This window comes from Schistocerca americana, chromosome 2 (genome assembly GCF_021461395.2).
Source record: "Schistocerca americana isolate TAMUIC-IGC-003095 chromosome 2, iqSchAmer2.1, whole genome shotgun sequence".
Taxonomy (NCBI): domain Eukaryota; kingdom Metazoa; phylum Arthropoda; class Insecta; order Orthoptera; family Acrididae; genus Schistocerca; species Schistocerca americana.
The window spans coordinates 34,673,652-34,694,490 of NC_060120.1; the positions used below are offsets into that span (position 1 = coordinate 34,673,652).

Sequence of the window (20,839 nt, forward strand, 5' to 3'; positions counted from 1 at the left end):
GGGTCCCACTGTAGGCCTGCAGGACACCAGATAGATGAGTCGACAGACTGCTGCACATGCTGGGAGCAATCTATTGGTAGTGTGAGTCGACTGGGGAATGGAATGGTATTCTGTTGTTTGCAGTGATGAAAGTAGGTTCTGTCTGGATGGCTATTCTGGATGCACAAGTGTATAGTGTAGATGTGTTGAGCAGCCTATTCTGGATTGCATTCACCCATGACACGAAGGTTCTACACCAGGATTGTCAGTGTGGGGAGAGGAGGGGCATCAATTACAACTCATGGTCACATTTGGCATTTCTACAAGGTAAAGTAACCAGTGCCTGGTACATTGGACAGACTGGTACCACCTTGCTATGGTAATTTTTCAACAGGAAGGTGATGTGCTTTTTCAGCAAGACAGTGCACATCCACATGCAGCTGATGTGATACAACATACTCTTTGTGGTGTACAACAACTGCCCTGGCCACCAAGATAACCACATATCTCACCAATTGAACACATATGGGACATGATGAAGCAGGAACCTACTCATTCTCCAGGGCCTGTAAGAACCGTTGCCAAGTTGCAACAAATGGCACAAGATGTCTGGGCAGTCTGTCACAATGCACCACCTACCACCTTTACAATCTCATGTACATCTACATCTACAGCTACATCACACTCTGCAAGCCACCTAATGGTGTGTGACGGAGGGTACTTTCGGAACCACTGTCTGATCCCTCAATCCCTGTTCCACTCGCAAATAGTGCATGGGAAAAATGATTGTCGCTAAACCTCTGTATTGGCTCTGATTTCTTGAATTTTCTCCTCGTGGTCAATACACGAGATGTATGTGTGGGTAAGTAATATGTTGTTCGACTCCTCCTGAAAAGTGCTGTCCTGAAATTTCAATACTAAATCTGTCCATGATGCACATCACCTCTCTTGTAATGTCTGCCAATGGAGATTGCTTAGCATCTCAGTAACACTCTCTCGCCAGCTAAATGATGCTGTGACGAAACACACTGCTCTCCATTGGATCTTCTCTATCTCTTTTTATCAGTCCTACCTGAGAGGGATCCCAGATAGATAGATGAACAATACTCAAGAATCGGGCGAACAAGTGCCTTATAAGCCACTTCTTTTGTGGACGAGTTACATTCCCTTGAGATTTTGGGTCTGGTATCTGCTTTTCCCACTATCTGTTTTATGTGGTCATTACAATTGCAGTCGTTCTGGATAGTTACGCCTAGATATTTGCGACAGACGCTGTCTCCAACTGTTTGTCATCGATAGTGTAAATGTACAGTAGTGGATTTCTTTTCCTATGTATGTGCAATATGTTACATTTATTTATGTTCAGGGTCAACTGCCAGAGCCTGCACCACTCATCAGTTCTCTGCAGGTCATTCTGCAAATCCTTACTATCTTCTGGCATTGCTACTTTGGTATAGACAACTACATCATCTGCAAATAGCCTTAAAGAGCATCAGAAGCTTTCTACTATATCATTTATTCATTTATATATACTGTATCACGCTTCCCTGTGGTACTCCAGATATTACTTTTACATCTGTCGATTTTGTTCCATTAAGAGCAATGTGTTGAGTTCTATCAGCAAGAAAGTCTTGAATCCAATCGCAAGTCTGCTCCGATACTAAATAAGCATTACTGAAATCAAGGAACACGGCATCAACCTGAGCGTTGTTGTCCATTGCACTTCTCATGGAGGAACAGAGTGAGCTGAGTTTCGCAGGATCTCTGTTTGTGAAATCCATAATGATTTATATAGAGGAAACGTTCATTTTCCAAAAAAGTCATAATTCTTGAACATATCTGGTCTACACTTACACAATTAGCTTGGAAGGAATGGAGACTCTCTCTTGTGAAGGCATCAAGCAAATTTTTATCTGCTGTTTTAAATAGATATTATTTGCGTTTATTTATAGTGGTTTTGGTTGATATGGTTTTGAGCCTCGCTACAATGACCTTGTGTTCACTAATCCCTGTATCTGTCACGACGCTCTCTATTAGATATATACGTACACCTTTATTACCACCTGAATGCATACATTATGTACTGATGCAACTGTCTGGGCACCCTTTGCTGTGAAATGCGTGTTTCACTTGGTCTGAATTTGCTATCATATACACCCACTATGAGGAATTACTTGTCAGCTCACTTGTCAATAAAATGACCTTGTCCTTGAGGGTGCTACATTTTTATTTTCTGGCAGTGTATGTCTATGTTAAAAAGCAGATAAAAATTTGCTTCACATATTCCTTCCAAACTATGTACAAGTAGACCAGGTGCAGTGTGATTTCAAAGAAACAGTACTGATAGCAATTGAAAGTTTCATGTAAATTAATAAGAGATGGGACAAATCTCCCATGATACATAAAACAGATCAGGAACCTGCTGAAAAAAAAGAAGAAAAAAACCCACCCACACACGCACCCACACACACACACACACACACACACACACACACACACACACACAGTATGGAAGAATGCAAAATCTCCAAGACTGGTGCTCTTTTACAGAACATTGAAATTTGGTGTGGACTTCAATGCAAGATGCTTTTCACAATTTGCACAATGAAGCTCCTTCTCAAAAAAAGGCAGGTAATCCAAAGGGATTCTGACCGTATGTAAAGCATATCTTCACTGCATGAAAGCAATTGTAGTGTTACCAATAACAGTGCCACTAAAGTAGAATTGCCAAACATGGTTTTCTGATATTCCTCTACCAAAGACGATGCAGTAAATATTCCAGAATTTGAATTAAGAACAGCTGTCAGCAAGAGTAATTTGGAAATAGATACCATGGTGTAATGAAGCACCTGATGTCACTTCATAAAGACAAGTATTTCAGTTAAGAGGTGCACAAATTAGGTTCCTTTGAGAGTGTACTGATGAAATGGCTCCACTTTTAGCAATTACCTACACCTGCTTGCTTGACTGGAAATTTACACTTGTCTCAAAAATTCCAAAGAAAGGAAATAGAAGTAATCTGCTGAATTATAAATCCATTTCCTACTGATATCATTTTGCAATAGATTTCAGATATTATGAAATAACTAAAATGAAACATTGACTGACACATGGATTCAAAAAATATCATTCTTTTGAAACACAACTGGCTCTTCATTCACATGGAGTAATGAGTGTTATTGACAGGGGATCTGAAGCTGACTCCGTACTTCTAGACTCGCCTTCTCCCCACAGCTTTCCTCACGTCCACATTTGACATGCATATTGCACACATCTCCTCCTTGGCCCTCTCTTTGCTAACCTCTGCCTCCCCGTCTCTCTGTGCAACTCATCCTCCCACCTCTACCTGTCCACCCCCTTCTTGCCCATCTCTTTGTCCATCTCCTGTGTTCCCCTCTCTCTGCCCATCCCATCCTCCTTCACACTCGCTCTGTCCACGTCCTCCTCCTCCTCCTCTTTCAGTTAATTAGTCAGATTAATATCACAGATCATTTGAATAATTCTTTTATCCAAATTATGCACAACGAGACAGTTTATAGGATACATACACATAATTACATGATTAGTTTTAACATTACTGGACACATTATGTTTTTACTCTTACTCTTACTCATGCAACTATACTTAAAAAGAAAGGGTTTTAAAACAGAAATTTGTCCATGGTACAGAAGCAGTTGTCCAGGAGAAATGATTTCACTTAAACTTCAAAACTTGCTTTGCTACCTGTCAAACTTTTATGTTATTGGGCAAATGATCACAACTTTTTGTTTCTACATACTGAAACCCTCTCTATGTAATGTTTTCCCACTAGTACTGTAGGTATGGACATCAGCATTCTCCAAAAATTGTGAAGGATTATTTATAATGAATTTCATTAGTGAATACATGTACTGTGGCACTGTAGTTAAAATGCCTAGCACCTTCCATAGGTATCTACATCTTGTCAGTGTGCGAACACCACATATTATTCTTACTGCTTCCTTTTGTGCAATCAATACTTTCTTTGTAGCTGAACTAAACTGTCTGAGAAGCTCATTAATATGCATCTTCCACTTCAAGTTTTCATCAGTTAGTACACCCTTAAATTTGGGGCATTCTATCCTATTTACTGACTGCCGCCCATGTCCTACATCAGCTGTCTTTATGACTATTTGTTGCACAGAATTGAATATAGATTATTTTTTCGAAATTAGGTAGAGTCAATTTTTGGAGGATCATTAAATAATTCTTTAAAAAACATCATTAACAATCTCTTCTGCTGCTTTCTCTTTGATAGAATTTATTATAACACTAGTATTATCTGCAAATAGTAATAAATATGCTTGTTGAATATTACCTGGAAGGTCATTCACATACATACGGAACAGGAGTGGACCCAAAATTGAGCCCGTGGGACTCCCTTTGTTATTTCACCCCAGTCTCTGAAATTTTATACCTTTCCAATACAGTCTGAATTATCCAGCACAACCATTTTGCACTCTGATGGTCAAATATGATTCAAACCAGCTATGAATAAAGCCATCAGTTTCATACAACTTGAGTTTTTCTGATAGAGTGTCATGATCTACGCAATTAAAGCCCTTGGAGAGATCACAAAAAATACCAACAGGTGATATATTATTATATAAGGCTCGTGCTATTTGATGAGTGAATGTACAAATAGCATTCTTCGTGAAGTAACCTTTCTGAAATCCAAACTGTGACATGCTAATTAAACTTTTTCCACTTAAGTGTGCAACTGCTTTTGAATACACTACTTTTTCAAACATTTTGGAAAAATGTGTCAGTAAGAAAACTGAATGATACTTGTTTGTCTTGTCACACTTCTTATGAAGTGGTTTAATGCACAGTTTAACTAGTCTGGAAAAATTCTCTGTGCAGGTGATGCATTACATATATCACTTAGGACATTACTTATTGAGTTAGATAAAGTTTACAGAATTCTGAATTCTATTAATTCCACTGAAGGATGTTGGTGCTGCTTCAAATTGCTTAATATTTTAAATATACTCTTTTGCTTCTTTAACTGAACCATTTAAACCTTTAGAAAGTGATTGGCAAAAGTAATCTTAAGTTGTAAATTATCAGTTTAGTTTAATTGTTATGGTATCTTGAAGACTGGCTGGTTGTCCTGTCTTCCATCTGACAGTATCCCATATAGTTTTAGTCTTATTATCTGCATTAACAATTTCTGTCAGGATGTACATACTTGGCATTTTATTGACTTTCCTTAAAATATTGCTTTATTTTTTATAGTATGCAAGTAATGTCAGATCTTGACTTATTTTGGTCTTTATATTAACTTCCCTTTTCCTCTTACATGTCATTTTAATTCCCTAGGTTACCCAGAGTTTACTTTTTTAAAAATACATCTTGTGGATAAGTTTTAAGGAAAGCAATTTTCAAATATTGACACAAATTTATGATGGAACAGATTAAAGTTGAGATTATCGATCTACTTCCACCCGCCCCTTCTCTGCTCAGTTGTACCCATCAGCATGTGTGGCCTCTGCGAGGCATACTAATACTAACTGCACAACGTGTTTCTTCTCCCCTTCTGGTCGTCTCCTCCTCCCCCTCTCTGTCCATCTCCTCCCTCTCTCTCTGTCCATCTCATCCTCCTTAACACTCTCTCTGTGCATGTCCTTCTCTCCCTTCCTCTACCTACCTCATCCTTCTCTGTCTCTCACTATCCATCTCTTCCTGCACAATCTCTGCTCAGACAAGCCCATCTGCCTGTGTAGCCCCTGCAAAACAGATTGATAAAGCAGCCCGATATCACTTCCATAACATTCCTGTTGTGCAGTGCAGCCTACACATTAAGGGCTTGAGAAGCGCTTTTCTGCTCCTGGGCTGTAGGCTGTCCTGCAAATCAGGTTGATATAGCAGGCGGTGACCACTCCAACAACACACCTGTCTTGGAGGACAGCCTACATGTCGGGTGCTGGAAAACTGTTTGTTACACCTGACGTGTTGGTTGTCCTGCACAGCAGATCAATAAGGCAGGCCGATACTATTGCCACGCAACATCCCTTTCATATATGGCAGCCTACACAGCATGTGTTGAAATACTTTTTTTGTCTCCCTCCTCTGGGAGCTGGGAGTTTCTAACCACACAGTCCTGATACTCGTGAAGTGCACTGTTTCTGTGCCAAATTTGGTTGAAATTGCTCCAAAATTTTGGGAGGAGATGCTGGACATACATACGCACATGATGCTTTTTGTGTGTGGGGTGGGGAGGGGGGAGGGTGGAAGGGGGGGGGGCTTAATGAAAGAACAACCAATGGTCAGAAATCTTATTTGTGGGAATTGAGCATTGAAGTTAGACAAAATACGGTTAATATTTTATTCTGTAATTTCTTATTGGGTACTAATAAATATGATTACAAATGCTATTATCTGTGCTATGTAAAATTCTCTAGCACTGACATTGGCCATTTGTGTACTGAATTAGTTTCAGTAGCTTTTAGACAATGGTGGTTGTTTACATTTATTAATTACAAAATGTGCCTCTCCTTGCTCTTTCCTGCAATACAATAAAATCAGGTACTTGTATAATTAAGTCAGCACATGCATTATTCATTATTTCTTTACCATTTATTACAGGGGACATTAAAAATGTTCCAAGAAGGACAGCTGTTTTGTATTGTCATGTATATGAAACATGAGTTGGAGTGGAAATCATTAAAATTAAATTTTTCATAGCAGTGATATCTTTTCATGCAATTTCAATCACTGACTTTTTCCTCCAAATGCCAAAATATTTTGCTGGTGCCCTCCTGCATAGGGGGAAATGACATTGTAATAATGGTCATTTCTCCTGTATAGGGAGAAATGACCATTATTACAATGGTAATTTCCCCCCTATGTAGGTATTAATAAGAGAATTCAAAGTTCACACAGAAAGATTTAGGTGTTATTTTTCCCATGTGTTATTCAAGAGTGGAATGATTGAGATGTACTCTTACATGATTCTATGAATACGCTGTCAGTCACTTAAAATGTGGAGCAACCATGTAGTAAGCAGCCAGTCCCATCACTGAGCAGAAGTTGAACTCAAATTGCTGACTCAGGTTAGAGATGTCACTGAAGACATCAGTGTTAATTGAGAGAGAACAAGAGAGTTGGTCATGTCAAACTTTGCACAAAGATTATTCCAAAATACTTTTAAAGTGAATAAAGGGAAAATTGCGTGTGAATTGAAAAGAAATGACCAAGACAGTAAAATTAGACAAATTTAAGTTCACTTAGAGATAGTCATATCCCCACACACCATTCATGAATGGAACAAAAGAAATGGGGAGTTGGTCATAGTATATGTAGTATTTTCCACACACTGTAATGTCACTTCTGAAAATTTAGGAGTAGGTATAGAGAACGTAACCAAATTCTCAAGCAGAACAACATGATAAAAAACTTGAATATGTTAGTATGACCCTAAGATAAACAGGCAAAGTATGGAGCAGAAAAAAGTCACCAACAGAAAAGTTAGAATGCTAAAATATAAATTCAGTGCCATTTAGGTTTTTCCATAGGTCAGTCATTTCAGTGTATGACCTAAAGGCAATGAATAATAATAATAATAATAATGTTTATTTGTCCATGTTAACTTTACAGTCTTGGACATTGTAAACACATGTGAAACATTTCACAGAAAGGAGTGTGATCTGTGGCAAGAGAAGTTGTCAGTGCTTCACTACAACAATACATTCTCCCACATGGCCTTAACTGTCAGTTAGTGTTTTTGCTTCTGGACAGGAACCACTGTCTCTGAACATTCACCCTACGCATTGGACTAAGTGTGTATCCTGCTGATGTTGAGTAAGTGTTTAATGAGACCAAACACCAAACAGCTAAGAGGTGGTCAATCTCCTATTCACCCCCCCCCCCTTTCCCCACACATGCAGGACGGAAGCGGTGTACTCAATCTGTCTGCGTACAGAGCAAAATCTGTGTGCAAGTGTGATTAAGTGTTCGAAATGTTTGTGTAATGTGTATCTGAGACAGAATGTGGGTGCCAGCCTGCTATACACCTAGCAGGATGTGAGCAACCACCTGAAACCACATCAAGGCTCTTGTCATTAATACACCAGGTGGATTCGATCAGAGGACAGCATACCAACCCACCCTGGAGGCGGCCATGTTAGCATGTGGCTACCTGAGTGTGTACTGCATATCCTCTCCCACACTGTCTGCACAACATACTTTTATTTTTACTAATTAAAGAGAATATGTAAGAAGAACTGTTCAAGATTTTAGGGGCCATCATCATAGGCATTGTCATTGTAGAAAAAATAACAACTGTGCCAATTTTAATTTTAATCAGTCAAGTTCTGTGGGACTATTTGAGCCAAAGCTACTTGGTCACAAACCAAGTCCCTTCATAATTAAAAGCTATGTATGTTATAACCCAAGAAAACTGTAACTTATTACTAGAATAGTACACACACGTGGAAGATAAGATACAATACAATCAGTAATACAAGGGGGGTCAGCAAAGCCTTGCATTCCCACAGCTGCTGTTATATTAGCAGGCCTCTATTGGATGAATCAAGCACAAACTTCACTTGGAAACCATGAAGTGGCGGACACACAAAATTGGTAATTACAGCACTCCTCTTCCTTCAAGAAGAAGTGAGTGCCATGCTCACGTTGATTTTTTCTGTGGCCAACATAGGGTGTTGAGTCATGTGATGCACTATCACCAGTGTGAAGGGTCGGAAGTGGCACAAGTGCAGACAGGTGTGCTGCCTGCCCCCTGTGAGAGTCCATATGGTAGGATAGGCGATGTTGGCACAGTGTCCATTTTCGCAGTGGAGACACACCCTGTGTGCAGCTGCCCATGTGAGGTCATAGCTCATCAACATTTCACGATGCCCTCCCCTAAGCCATCCAGACAATGCAAACACATTAGCCATGAGTACTCTCAGTGTCTGCCAGCACCCATTTTGGCCAGCAGTCAAACTTGTGAGTCCAAACAGCTGTAGCAGACTGGAAGCATTGTGGCACTTTTGCCGGCTGACAGCCTGGTATCGACTGAAGAAGATGCAGCGGAGTCCAGGGCTGAGACCGTGCAACAACTCTGCCGGACTCTTGTCACCAACAGAGGTGAACTATATGAACTGAGGAACTGGTCAAGAACTACTTCCAGTGACACATCTAAAATGCGTTTTTTCATCTGAGTCTCAAACATTTGTACTAGTCATTCTGCTTCCCGATTTGAATCAACAAATTCCTGAGATATGAACTGAGGGCCATTGCTGGTAACTAACATATACAAAAAAACTTCCATTGCAAAAATTTTTAACAAAGCAGACCACATTCAGAAACTTAGAATAAGCATGAATTACAATAAGCCAGTAGAAATTCAAAAAAGGTCCCAGAAAATCTACATGAATTAATTCCCAAGGCTGTTGTGGATATGGCCACAGTGGCAAATAAGCACGGGGAGCTTCCTGATAGATGGCACGCTGTGGACAGGCTGCAACAGCTTGTGCTATTTCCCCATCAATGCCTGGCCGAAAAATATGTCTATGCACTAATGCTTTTGTACATGATACACCCTTGTGGTCCACAGGTAATAAACGCATAACCTCACGCCAAAGGGTAGACGGGACTACAATCCAAGGAGCAGTGTCCTCTGTAGTTAACAGCAGCATACCATCCCAAACGGAAAGATGATTATGTAAAGCAAAATAATTATTTAAAGGATCAGAAGCACAGAGTGGAGGTTGTATGAAAGAAACAACTTTACTTCAAACATGATCCACAGCTACTGCAACTTCAATATTAGTGCTAGTAGTAGAAACACCACCAACAACACTTTGAACCTCTGTGTCTAAATGAAAACAAAGCAATTAATCTTTATCAAACTCTGGATCCAAACCAATCAGCAAATACAATAAGGCATCAGGATTTGCATGTTGCACTGTTGGTTAAAAGTGTATCTCGTAATTGTATCGCGACAAGAAAAGAGCCCACCCCTGTAAGCAATGTGTTGCTTTGTCTGGCAAGGGTGTTAAAGAGATAAAAAAAGAGATGCCAGTGGGTTTTAGTCTGTCATCAGGTGAAACTTAGACCCTTACAGAAAAACATGCAATTTTTTTACAGCATACACGAATGCTAAAGCTTCTTTTTCTATCTAATAATAATGCTGTTGTGCTAAATTTTGGGTTTAAGGGGCAGATGCAATACGGCATTCTGATCCATCCACACATTTATGAGCAAGGATGGTGATAAGGCCAAACTGAAATATGTCCATGGCTATCACAAGGTGCTGGCCTGGCTGAAAAGTGACCAAAGAAGGGGCCGACTGCAACTTAGATTTCAACAACTTGAATGCCCGGGTCACTTGCAGGGGACCACTGGAACAGAACATCTTTACATAATAATGCATGGGGTGGTTGTGACACAGTAGCAACGTCTGGTATGAATTTGTGGTGGTACATGATTTTGCCTAAAAGAGCGTGTAATTCTTTGACAGACACGGGATGTGGCAATCTGACAACCTGCAGCCCTTGGAAATTCAAACGACTGAGCTATGTTCGATACTTCTGTAAGTCTAAGATTTTCCCACTGTAGAGCTTGCTCTTGAACTTCCCTATCTGGAGCAAAATGTTTAATTGCATCATGAACCATCTGATCAGCATAGGATTACTTATGTACATTTGTCACAAAATTGCAATGACAGCTAAGTCCATGTAGTTCTGCTGTCCATGCCCTGTATCACTGTTTTGGCCGCTCTTGGCAGCAGTAAAACTCCAAATGAGCAGCGTTAATGTGAGTATGTTTACAGCAATAGGTAGAACAAACCTCACACACGTGATTTAAAAAAAGTGAAGGTTCATGTAAGGGGTGAGCTGATACATCAACTGATACCTGCAAGGTGATATCCACAACAAAAAGAGGGCCATGCACAAGTATACGTCTGTTATCCCAAATTCCTGGAAATGTTGACACAGGTGTTTTTTGTAATCATCCCAGTCTTTTGCTGCATTGCCATATGCAGGGTATGTCAGTGGATATGTTGTTGTCAGGGCCACAGGTTGTGCAAATGTAGTCACATTAAATTGTCCATAGCAACATCAGCACCTGATGCTGTTTGAGAAGAGATTTAAGCACTGCCTCCATGGCAATCAGAGTCAAAGGACTAGTGACTGATTTGGAACACATGGAATCAAATACCATACTCATCCCCAAAAGGAGTTCTAACCCACGAACACTGTGACTTACTGCTCAGATGGTACAGGGTGTTTCAAAAATGACCGGTATATTTGAAACGGCAATAAAAACTAAACGAGCAGCGATAGAAATACTTCGTTTGTTGCAATATGCTTGGGACAACAGTACATTTTCAGGCAGACAAACTTTCGAAATTACAGTAGTTACAATTTTCAACAACAGATGGCGCTGCGGTCTGGGAAACACTATAGTACGATATTTTCCACATATCCACCATGCGTAGCAATAATATGGCGTAGTCTCTGAATGAAATTACCCGAAACCTTTGACAACGTGTCTGGCGGAATGGCTTCACATGCAGATGAGATGTACTGCTTCAGCTGTTCAATTGTTTCTGGATTCTGGCGGTACACCTGGTCTTTCAAGTGTCCCCACAGAAAGAAGTCACAGGGGTTCATGTCTGGCAAATAGGGAGGCCAATCCACGCCGCCTCCTGTATGTTTCGGATAGCCCAAAGCAATCACACGATCATCGAAATATTCATTCAGGAAATTAAAGACGTCGGCCGTGCGATGTGGCCGGGCACCATCTTGCATAAACCACGAGGTGTTTGCAGTGTCGTCTAAGGCAGTTTGTACCGCCACAAATTCACGAAGAACGTCCAGATAGCGTGATGCAGTAATCGTTTCGGATCTGAAAAATGGGCCAATGATTCCTTTGGAAGAAATGGCGGCCCAGATCAGTACTTTTTGAGGATGCAGGGACGATGGGACTGCAACATGGGGCTTTTCGGTTCCCCATATGCGCCAGTTCTGTTTATTGACGAAGCCGTCCAGGTAAAAATAAGCTTCGTCAGTAAACCAAATGCTGCCCACATGCATATCGCCGTCATCAATCCTGTGCACTATATCGTTAGCGAATGTCTCTCGTGCAGCAATCGTAGCGGCGCTGAGGGGTTGCCGCGTTTGAATTTTGTATGGATAGAGGTGTAAACTCTGGCGCACGAGACGATACGTGGACGTTGGCGTCATTTGGACCGCAGCTGCAACATGGCGAACGGAAACCCGAGGCCGCTGTTGGATCACCTGCTGCACTAGCTGCGCGTTGCCCTCTGTGGTTGCCGTACGTGGTCGCCCTACCTTTCCAGCACGTTCATCCGTCACATTCCCAGTCCGTTGAAATTTTTCAAACAGATCCTTTATTGTATCGCTTTTCGGTCCTTTGGTTACATTAAACCTCCGTTGAAAACTTCGTCTTGTTGCAACAACACTGTGTACTAGGCGGTGGAATTCCAACACCAGAAAAACCCTCTGTTCTAAGGAATAAACCATGTTGTCTACAGCACACTTGCACGTTGTGAACAGCACACGCTTACAGCAGAAAGACGACGTACAGAATGGCGCACCCACAGACTGCGTTGTCTTCTATATCTTTCACATCACTTGCAGCGCCATCTGTTGTTGAAAATTGTAACTACTGTAATTTCAAAAGTTTGTCCGCCTGAAAATGTACTGTTGTCCCACGCATATTGCAACAAACGGTGTATTTCTATCGCTGCTCGTTTAGTTTTTATTGCCGTTTCAAATATACCGGTCATTTTTGAAACACCCTGTACATACACACATGGAAGACAAGATACAATCCAATCGGCAATACACAGGTGGCAGGCAGAGCCTTGCACTCCAACCTATATATTCATTAGTTCCAGCAGAGGGCACAACTAACAGGCCTTTAGTGGCAAATCAAGCACAAACTTCACACACACACTATGAAGTGGTGCACACACAAAATTGGTAATTAAACCAATAAGCAAATTTAAAAAGCAAAAAAACTTATAAAAATTGAAAAAAGTAAAAGATTTACAATACTGTACAGGCAAATAAGACTCAACTAGTCTCCTTAAGAGAGCACATTCATCACTATTAAGTGCTGTAGATGTTCTAGAACTGATACCAGGTGGTCCTGTAAACTCCACCACCAATAATATAAGTCATGGCAGTGAGTGGTGCGTACGGGCTAGTCAGTTGTATGGAATCAGTACAATAATGTGGATTGACATTGAGACTTGAGAAAATAATGAAAAGGAGCTACCACTTTTAGTCATGGCTGTAACCACACTGTGAATAAAGTTGCCCAATTTGATGATTTATCAATGCGGATTGTAAGATGTGTTTACAAGAAATGGTGTACCACTCACAGACATGTGACTCAGCATAATCACAGTGATCATAAAAAGATCCTAATCCACAGAGATTGAAAACTACTGTCACACTTCGTCAGAGACTAACAGTTTTGAATTTGGCAGGAATTGCTGTTGCCAGTCAATGAAGGTCCATCTCAACCATTTTCCAAGCAAACACTGCAGACAACTGCATGCATGGGACATTTGGAGTCATCTCGCAAAAGGCAATTGCGGAAGGCAGCACACAGAACTGCATGTTTTCAATGGGCCAAATGGCACAGAAAATAGACAGTAGCTAATTGGAGGCATGTAGTGTTGTCCAACAGGTAACTATTTTACCTCTTTTCAAATGATGCAAGGCACTAAGTTTACCAACAGCCGGAAGAAGCATTCCACTTGCAGTGTGAGGAAAACGATTTTCAGGCTGGATGTTTTGGGAATGTGTTTTGAACCCTGATTTGGGCTCCCTCATTCATGAACCAGGGTGTTTATTTCAGTATTCTTAGTGACCAAATGCTGCACCTTCTTCCACACCTTTATGATGAGCATGCTACAGATGTTTCTGTCTCCCAACATGATAACAACAGAGTCGACAGGACTGCATGCACACATAGCTGGTTTGGTGAACACTTGGGCACGCTATAGTACTTTGACTGGCCTGATAAACAGCAAAAAATATCTCCACTATATGGTAGGTTTAATAATCAATGAATTGCTTCAGTTAGATACAGCTTACCAGAAGGAACTTATAAACTTTCTTCCTCTCAAACCGATTCCATTGTCAATGCCAGATGCAACATTACACATGGCATTAGCATGACGTTGTTATATTTGAAAATCTGCGGTTCATAACTGAAATTTTACAGTTCTGCTTTAGGAACAGTGAAAATTAAACCAACTGAATGAAGCCCATATCTCTCCATATTACATTTAAAGTAATGTTGACAAAGTGCAAATCATTTTTCTGTCTATGGCTCACCAAGTGAGTGTGGCCACTCTTTTTGAATTAGTCCAAATCATTGACCACATATTCTGTGAGGTAGTATATATTATACACTGAGACGACAAAAGTCATGGGATAGCGATCTGCACACACACAGATGGCGGCAGTATCATGTACACAACATATAAAACGGCAGTGCATTGGTGGAGCTGACATTTGCGCTATGATGATTCATGTGAAAAGGTTTTCAACTTGATTACAGCTGCACAAAGGAAATAACCAGACTTTCAACACAGAATGTTAGTTGGAGCTAGAAGCACGGAACATTCTATTTCGGAAATCATTAAGGAATTCAATATTCCGATATTCACAGTGTTAAGAGTGTGCCGAGAATATCAAATTTCAGGCATCACCTCTCATCATGGACAACGCAGTGGCCGACAGCCTTTACTTAATGACCAAGAGCGGAGGAGTTTACGTAGAATTTTCAGTGCTAACAGACAAGCAACAGTGCATGAAATAACCACAGAAATCAATGTAGGATATATAATGAAGCAATGGAAAATCCTAGATGGAAGTAACAATACAATGAAGAGGATAGTTGCTACTCACCACATAGTGGAGGTGCTGAATTGCAGAAAGGCACAAAAAAAGAATGTAGGAAAGTTAGCTTTCAGTTAACAAGGACTTTGTCGAAAACAGACAACATATACTCACGCAAACACAACTCACACATACAACCACAGTTCTGGCAGCTGGAGCCAGACTGCAACTCAGCATCTCCACTATATCGTGAGTAGAAAATGTACTTTTCATTAGGATGTACAATGAATGTATCCATCAGGACAGTGTAGCAACATTTGGCATTAATGGGCTATGGTAGCAGACGACCGACACGAGTGCCTTTGCTAACGCCACGACACTACCTGCAGCGCCTCTCCTGGGCACTTGACCATACTGGTTGGACCCTAGATGAATGGAAAACCATGTCCTGTTCAGATGAGTCCCAATTTCAGTTGGTAAGCACTGATGGTAGGGCTCGAGTGTGGCGCAGACTCCACGAAGCTAAGGACTGAAGTTGTCAACAGGGCGCTGTGCAAGCTGCCATATATCAGGCAGCCCTACTGGTCAAATGCCTTCCTACCAGCTGCTGCCGATGCCACACTCTGGCCCATTGGCCTCACTGCATCCAGGTGGTTGCTGTGGATCCAGAGCTGCCTCGCCAGCAGCTGTCACTGCCCCTGTTGACAGCTGCCTGCGGCGCTGACGACTCTTCGAGCTACAAACGCTGCCACTCTCGCTGGGCACCAGTCACACTTCTCTTGTTCCAGCATCAATCGCCAGACATCTACCACTGCCACCTTTCCCCAAAGCCACACCACCATCACCAATCAATGCTGCTGCTGGCTCATCAAGCTATTGATGCTGCCAGCTTCGCTGGGTGTCAATCGTACCCATCTTATCACAATGTCTGCATGTACATCTACATCTACATGATTACCCTTCAATTCACATTTAAGTGTTTGGCAGAGGGTTCATCGAACCAAAATCATACTATCTCTCTACCATTCCACTCCCGAACAGCGCGCGGGAAATACAAACACCTAAACCTTTCTGTTTGAGCTCTTATTTCTCTTATTTTATTTTGATGATCATTCCTACCTATGTAGGTTGGGCTCAACAAAATATTTTCGCATTCGGAAGAGAAAGTTGGTGACTAAAATTTTGTAAATAGATCTCGCCGCGACAAAAAACGTCTTTGCTTTAATGACTTCCATCCCAACTCGCGTATCATATCTGCCACACTCTCTCCCCTATTACGTGATAATACAAAACGAGCTGCCCTTTTTTGCACCCTTTCGATGTCCTCCGTCAATCCCACCTGGTAAGGATCCCACACCGCGCAGCAATATTCTAACAGAGGACAAACGAGTGTAGTGTAAGCTGTCTCTTTAGTGGACTTGTTGCATCTTCTAAGTGTCCTGCCAATGAAACGCAACCTTTGGCTCACCTTTGCCACAATATTATCTATGTGGTCTTTCCAACTGAAGTTGTTTGTAATTTTAACACCCAGGTACTTAGTAGAATTGCCAGCCTTGCGAATTGTACTATTTATCGAGTAATCGAATTCCAACGGATTTCTTTTGGAACTCATGTGGATCACCTCACACTTTTCGTTATTTAGCGTCAACTGCCACCTGCCACACCATACAGTAATCTTTTCTAAATTGCTTTGCAACTGATACTGGTCTTCGGATGACCTTACTAGACGGTAAATTACAGCATCATCTGCGAACAACCTAAGAGAACTGCTCAGATTGTCACCCAGGTCATTTATATAGATCAGGAACAGCAGAGGTCCCAGGACGCTTCCCTGGGGAACACCTGATATCACTTCAGTTTTACTCGGTGATTTGCCGTATATTACTATGAACTGCGACCTTCCTGACAGAAAATCGCGAATCCAGTCGCACAACTGAGACAATACCCCATAGGTCCGCAGCATGATTAGAAGTCGCTTGTGAGGAACGGTGTCAAAAGCTTTCCGGAAATCTAGAAATACGGAATCAACTTGAGATCCCCTGTCGATAGTGGCCACTACTTCGTGCGAATAAAGAGCTAGCTGTGTTGCACAAGAACGATGTTTTCTGAAACCATGCTGATTAGGTATCAATAGATCGTTCCCTTCAAGGTGATTCATAATGTTTGAATACAGTATATGCTCCAAAACCCTACTGCAAACCGACGTCAATGATATAGGTCTGTAATTCGATGGATTACTCCTACTACCCTTCTTAAACACTGGTGCGACCTGCGCAATTTTCCAATCTGTAGGTACAGATATATCGGTGAGTGAGCAGTTGTATACGATTGCTAAGTAGGGAGCTATTGTATCAGCATAATCTGAAAGGAACCTAATTGGTATACAATCTGACCCTGAAGACTTGCCCGTATCAAGCGATTTGAGTTGCTTCGCAACCCCTAAGGTATCTACTTCTAAGAAACTCATGCTAGCAGCTGTTCGTGTTTCAAATTCTGGAATATTCCATTCATCTCCCCTGGTGAAGGAATTTCGGAAAACTGTGTTCAATAACTCCGCTTTAGCAGCACAGTCGTCGATAACAGTACCATCGGCACTGTGCAGCAAAGGTATTGACCGCATCTTGCCGCTTGTGTACTTTACATACGACCAGAATTTCTTTGGATTTTCCACCAAATTTCGAGACAATGTTTCGTTGTGGAACCTATTAAAGGCATATAGCATTGAAGTGCGTGCCAAATTTCGCACGCCTGTAAATTTTAGCCAATCTTCGGGATTTCACATTCTTCTGAACTTCGCATGCTTTTCCGTTGCCTCTGCAACAGCGTTCGGACCTGTTTTGTGTACCATGGGGAATCAGTTCCATCTCTTACCAATTTATGAGGTATGAATCTCTCAATTGCTGTTGCTACTATATCTTTGAATTTGAGCCACATCTCATCTACATTTGCATAGTCAGTTCGGAAGGAATGGAGATTGTCTCTTAGGAAGGCTTCTGGTGACACTTTATCCGCTTTTTTAAATAAAATTATTTTGCGTTTGTTTCTGGTGGATTTGGAAGAAACGGTATTGAGCCTAGCTACAATGACCTTGTGATTACTAATCCCTGTATCAGTCATGATGCTCTCTATTAGCTCTGGATTGTTTGTGGCTAAGAGGTCACGTGTGTTTTCGCAACCATTTACAATTCGTGTGGGTTCGTGGACTAACTGCTCGAAATAATTTTCGGAGAAAGCATTTAGGACAATCTCGGAAGATGTTTTCTGCCTACCACTGGTTTTGAACAAGTATTTTTGCCAACATATCGAGGGAAGGTTGAAATCCCCACCAACTATAACCGTATGAGTGGGGTATTTATTTGTTACGAGACTCAAATTTTCTCTGAACTGTTCAGCAACTATATCATCAGAGTCTGGGGGTCGGTAGAAGGAGCCAATTATTAACTTAGTTCAGCTGTTAAGTATAACCTCCACCCATACCAATTCGCACGGAGTATCTACTTCGACTTCACTACAAGATAAACCACTACTGACAGACACAAACACTCCACCACCAATTCTGCCTAATCTATCTTTCCTGAACACCGTCTGAGGCTTCGTAAAAATTTCTGCAGAACTTATTACAGGCTTTAGCCAGCTTTCTGTACCTATGATCATTTCAGCTTCTGTGCTTTCTATTAGCACTTGAAGCTCAGGGATTTTCCCAGCACAACTATAACAATTTACAACTACAATTCCGACTGTTCCTTGATCCAAGCACGTCCTGTATTTGCCATGCACCCTTTGAGATTGCAGCCCACCCCGTACTCTCCCGAGGCCTTCTAACCTAAAAAACCGCCCCGTCCACGCCACACAGCCTCCACTACCCGTGTAGCCGCCAGCTGAGTGTAGTGAACTCCTGATCTATTCAGCGGAACCCGAAACCCAACCACCCTATGGTGCAAGTCAAGAAATCTGCAGCCAACACAGTCGCAAAACCGTCTGAGCCTCTGATTCAGACCCTCCAACCGGAGGTCAAATCACCAGGTGCCTGCCACGTCCTACAGAGCGAGGTTCAGTCTACTGTAATACCAGACATTATGTATTGTTAACCACTGTGCAATAAACTCTTGCAGATATCATCCTGGGAACTTTTGTTTGCTTCCTGTGTCTTTGTCACAATGCAAGGACGTAAAAGCTGACAACAAGTCCATCTATGGATCCAAGCACCTCATGCAGTCTTTTGTGTACCAGCTGTTGATGAGATGTTCCAACTCCACTGCAATCCATTGGTTTTGGGGATGGCTTTTGACTCCAATTCCACATACCTCGTCTCACCTCACTTGCCACCATTACCCCCCTCAGACTTGACACCCACCGCCACTCCGGCTGCTGCCACGGGTGGTATGTCGCTATCGTCAGCTGCCCCTGCCCGCTTTTCAGGTGTTGCAGCTTTCTCACTGTAGATTGCACCGTGTCCTACTTGGCCACTGATCCCAAAGTTTCTGGAGACCGAGTTGTCCCACCAGTGCTGCTATGGTTCAAGCTAAGCTCCCCTCAACTGCTGAAGCCCACCATCTCAGAACCCGTGTCTTCCTGTGGCCACTGCAGGTTGAGCCTTGCTTCGACTGGCTGCTGCAGCCTGCTGCCCCGGGGCTGCCAGTGTCCTTGTAGTCGCTCCTGGCAGCTTGTCTGCCTATGGTCAAAAGCTGGTGAAGCTACACCACACACATCACCTCAACTACCCTTCAGTTCTGTGCTCTTGTTATAATGCAGGGGAGCTAGGACAGGCAACAAGGCACTTCCAGCATTCCCAGCATCTAGGCAGTGCCCGTCGGCACCCCCGTCAGTGTCACACTGATTCGTCAGCATCCATCTGAGCTCCCAGCACCTTGTTGCACGACTCACTGCTGGGTCAATGTCCTGCTGGTATCTTCTTGTCTCCAGCGACCATTGATGGTCAAGTTCATGCCTCCCAGCAGCCAATGGTGACCCTTCAATGCTTCTTTGGCCCATTGCCATTCTTGTGCCTTGGGTGGCTGCAGTTGGTTGAGCTTCTGCCTTCCATTAGTCAACAAAGCTTTCTCAATGTCCTGCCAACACTGCCTCGTCATTTCCCACTTTTGCAGGAAGCCTGTTTGTATTTCCAGCCCACATATCTTTCTGGGTGCCTGGACATTGTGCTGTCTCTCTTTTCGGTAGTTGTACTCTTGGTGCTACCCTTGCCTTGTTCTCTTGTACATGGCATACCCAACAACGTTTTTTTCTGTCACTTGGGCCACCCTCCCAAACCTCCTTTTTATTTTTATTTATTTATTTATTTATTTTTGCAGGTTTTCCATGCCATGCATTTCTGGATAGCAGTCACAGCTGTTAAAGATGCATCTGGAGAAAAGAGACACAGCTTGAATATCGAGAGCTCAGGTGGGAAATTAGTAATAAGCAAAGAAGGGAGAGCTGAAAGGTGCAAAGAGTATATGGAGAGCCTACACAAGGAAGATGAACTCGAAGGTAATATTTTGAAAGTGGGAAGCGGACAGAGATGAACATGAGATGGGAGATATGATACTGTGAGAAGAATTTCACAGAGCACTGAAAGACCCAAGTCGAGACAAGGCCTCTAAAGTACATGACATCCTGTCAGAACTACTGATATTCTTTGGAGAACCACCCCTACAAAATTATTTCATCTAGTGTGCGAGTTATATGAGACAGGCAAAATACCCTCGGACTTCATGAAGAATGTATCAATTCCAATTCCAAAGATAGCAGATGCTGACAGGTGTGTATACTACCAAACTATCAGTTTAACAAGTCATGGCTGCAAAATACTGACAGGAACTATTTTCAGAAAAATGGAAAAACTGGTGAAAGCTGATCTACCTGAAGATCAGTTTGGATTCCACAGAAATGTAGGTACACCTAAGGCAATACTGATCCTATAAATTATCTTAGAAGATAGTTAATGAAAGGCAAACACGAATTTATAGCATTTGCAGACTTGGAGAAAGCTTTTGACATCATTGATTGGAATA

At 41.9% G+C, this 20,839-nt stretch overlaps 1 protein-coding gene across 3 annotated transcripts in view; it reads right to left on the minus strand.

Moving 5' to 3' along the window:
* LOC124595842 (hexosaminidase D-like) overlaps positions 1 to 20,839 on the minus strand; it is a 232,136-nt gene that overhangs the window by 165,371 nt on the left and 45,926 nt on the right. The gene's annotated exons all lie outside the window — the stretch shown is intronic.